Here is a 3,197-nt window from a genome sequence, read left to right as displayed (position 1 = left end):
GATTCCTTTTTTCCATCTCTTTCCTTCCTTCCTTTTTTTTCCTCCCTCCCTTCCTTCCTTGTTTCCTCCCTGCCCGCCAAACCATCACCTGCCTCGTCAAGCCGAAAACCGGGAGGCTTAAGGTGCCTTTTGGAGCTATTTTTAGCGATGCAAAAAGATTTAACACACACGCACACACACACACACACACACGCACACACACACACACACACACGGACATCCCTTTCTTCCTATCTTGACTACCTTTATATGTTTCACTTACGAACCTAAATACCTGTCTAACTGCATATCTCTTACCTAGTTTCCTTTCATTTCCATTCTTTCATTCCTTTCTCTTCCTTTCTTTACTCTTTCTTTCTTCCATTTGTTTCTCTTCTTCCTTTCTCTCCTTTCCTTTCCTTTCTTCCTTCCATCATTTCTCTCATCCCTTCTTTTAGTTTCCTTTCCTTTCTTTGCTGTCTATCTATCTACCTCTCTACCTACACACCTACCTACCTCTCTCTACACACACACACACGCACAGAGGCAAGGCGAAGAAGAAAAAAAGAGAAGAATACCACCGAGGCGAAGGACAAGGAAATACATTACTTTGCTTATCATCTGATGGACGAGGGACGGGAGAGGGGGTGAGAAAACGAAGGACAGAGAAAGAAAACGGTGAACACACGCGCCAGCATCTCCTTCCTTAGCAGACGAAATCTCGACAACGTGACGGTGATTGTGTCTTTCCTACCTTCCGTCGGTGTCCCTGTCTGTCCCGGGATGTAAATAGGTACGAGTGCAATTTAGGACAGGTGTTTTAAGAGGGTCATTTCGCCAGGTGTTAATAGTATTGGAGAAGGAGGAAGAAGAGGAGGAGGAGGAGGAAGAAACATGGCAAGGAGGCTCCGGTACCGTCCTCTGTTACCTGTTTACGAGGAGATAAAAGCAAAGAGGAAAGAAGAAAGTGTAGAGGGAAACGAGAGTAGAAAGTAAGACAAGAATAAGGGAGGAACGAAGGAGGGAAGAAGGGAGAAACATGGAGGAAGAGAATGAAGAGGAGGAAAAGGAGAAGTAGGAGGAGGAAAAGGAACCAAGAAAAGGAGTAGGAAAATTAAAACAAGGAGGAGGAGAAGAAGGAGGAGAGAAAGAAGGAGTAAGGTGACAACATTCTACCTGTGCGTTTGATTGCTTGTTTTAAAGGGAATGATTAGTGAAAGTTTTGTTGCTGGTCTTCGTTTTTTCTTCGTCTTGTGGGTGAAGAATGAAAGAGACAGAAATAGATGTGTTGGGAAGGTGGGTTTTTTTTCTCTCTCTCTCTCTCTCTCTCTCTCTCTCTCTCTCTCTCTCTCTCTCTCTCTCTCTCTCTCTCTCTCTCTCTCTCTCTCTCTCTCTCTCTCTCTCTCTCTCTCTCTCTCTCTCTCTCTCTCTCTCTCTCTCTCTCTCCCGACTGACCGCCTCCTCACTTCCCCTTCTTTTCCTCCTCCTCACTTCCCCTTCTTTTCCTCCTCCTCCTCCTCTTGTTCTTCCTCTTCAAACTACTGCTCTTCTGTTCCTCCTTAAAATCTCTCTTTCCTCTCCCTCTTATATTTTTTTCCTGTTCAAACTGTCCTTGTCCTTTCCCAACAAACATAATCCCTCTTTTTTTCCCCTTCTTCCTCTTCTTCAAACTTACTTCTTCCTCTTCCTCTTAGAATTGGATCCCTTCTCCTCTACTCCTCTTCCTCATCTTCAGACTGATACTCTACTCCTTGCCCTCACTTCCTCCTCTTCAGACTGACTCCCTCCTCCTCTTCTTCCTCCACCTCTTCTTCCTCCTCCTCTTCCTCCAGCATCCCAGTCACGCTCACACACTGAATTTGCGTTTCAGCATCTCGACCAAGCATCTTCTCCGCCTCCTTCTGCGTCTGTCTGTCTGTCTGTTTGCCTTTCTGTCTGTCTGCATATATGTTTGTCTGTTTGTCACTACTCTATCATAACCCAAACTTTTCGTCATTATCTTTCTCATGTTCTCTCTCACTATCTGTCATCACCATCAAAACACTTCACTATCTCCCATCTTCCTCACATTCTTCCTCACAATCCCGAATCACCTCCATCACTACCGCATTGATTAAAAGAAACAACCCATTCGCGTCTAGTTTCATCCACGTCTTTACTAACACTAACATGACTAAAAATATCACTACCATCTTCTCTACCTAACTATCTGCTACTATAACTATGTAACTATTATATTATTTGTCATCTGTCGTCATCCTGTGCACCTCTAACTACTACTACTACTACTACTACTACTACTACAACTATTTTCATTTTCTTTGCCATCTGTCTGTCAACCTCCAAGTGTTTAGCATCTTCCCAGCATCTCTGTATCTCGTCAACCCTTATCTCCCTCACTCCATACTCATTCTTTGGTGTTTCCTCCACTCCATTCTCCACTTCATACCCAGCCACTGTGTTTGGTGGGTTGAGTCTCTCCTTTGCATCCTCCTTCTAGGTTATCATCGTCATCCCTTAAATTGACCTCCATACTTCTTCTTTATCCTTGTGCTGTGTTCCCTGTTAAGCAGCTATTCCTCTTCTCCTTTCCCTCCTCCTACATCGCTTCTACACTTCCTCTTCCTTCTCTTCTTCTTCTTCTTTTTCTTCTTCCTTTTCCTCTTCCTTCTCCTCCTCATTCACACCCGACCTCTGCTGAGAGAAGGTCGTGACCTCACCCCGCTGCGCCCCACAACATCGCTTGCCCTGTGTTTTCGTCGTGCTCTTGGGCGTTTGTGTGTTCTCGCTTGTGGACCTTGTGTGTTGCCTGTGATTTCCCGACACGTGTTTGGTGTGTGCTAGCTTGTGGTTTCTGCCTGTGGTTGCCTCTGTGATTTGTGTTTCCGGTGTTTTTGCGTGTGATCTGGCTGTCTCCGGGTGTTCTGCGTGGGTTTCAGAGTGATTCAAGTGTGTTGTGTTTCCGGTGTTTTTGCGTGTGATCTGGCTGTTTCCGGGTGTTCTGCGTGGGTTTCAGAGTGATTCAAGTGTGTTGTGTTTCCGGTGTTTTTGCGTGTGATCTGGCTGTTTCCGGGTGTTCTGCGTGGGTTTCAGAGTGATTCAAGTGCGTTGTGTTTCCGGTGTTTTTGCGTGTGATCTGGCTGTTTCCGGGTGTTCTGCGTGGGTTTCAGAGTGATTCAAGTGTGTTGTGTTTCCGGTGTTTTTGCGTGTGATCTGGC

Source organism: Eriocheir sinensis, unplaced genomic scaffold, assembly GCF_024679095.1.
Source record: "Eriocheir sinensis breed Jianghai 21 unplaced genomic scaffold, ASM2467909v1 Scaffold1111, whole genome shotgun sequence".
NCBI lineage: Eukaryota > Metazoa > Arthropoda > Malacostraca > Decapoda > Varunidae > Eriocheir > Eriocheir sinensis.
This window is presented reverse-complemented; position numbering follows the sequence as displayed.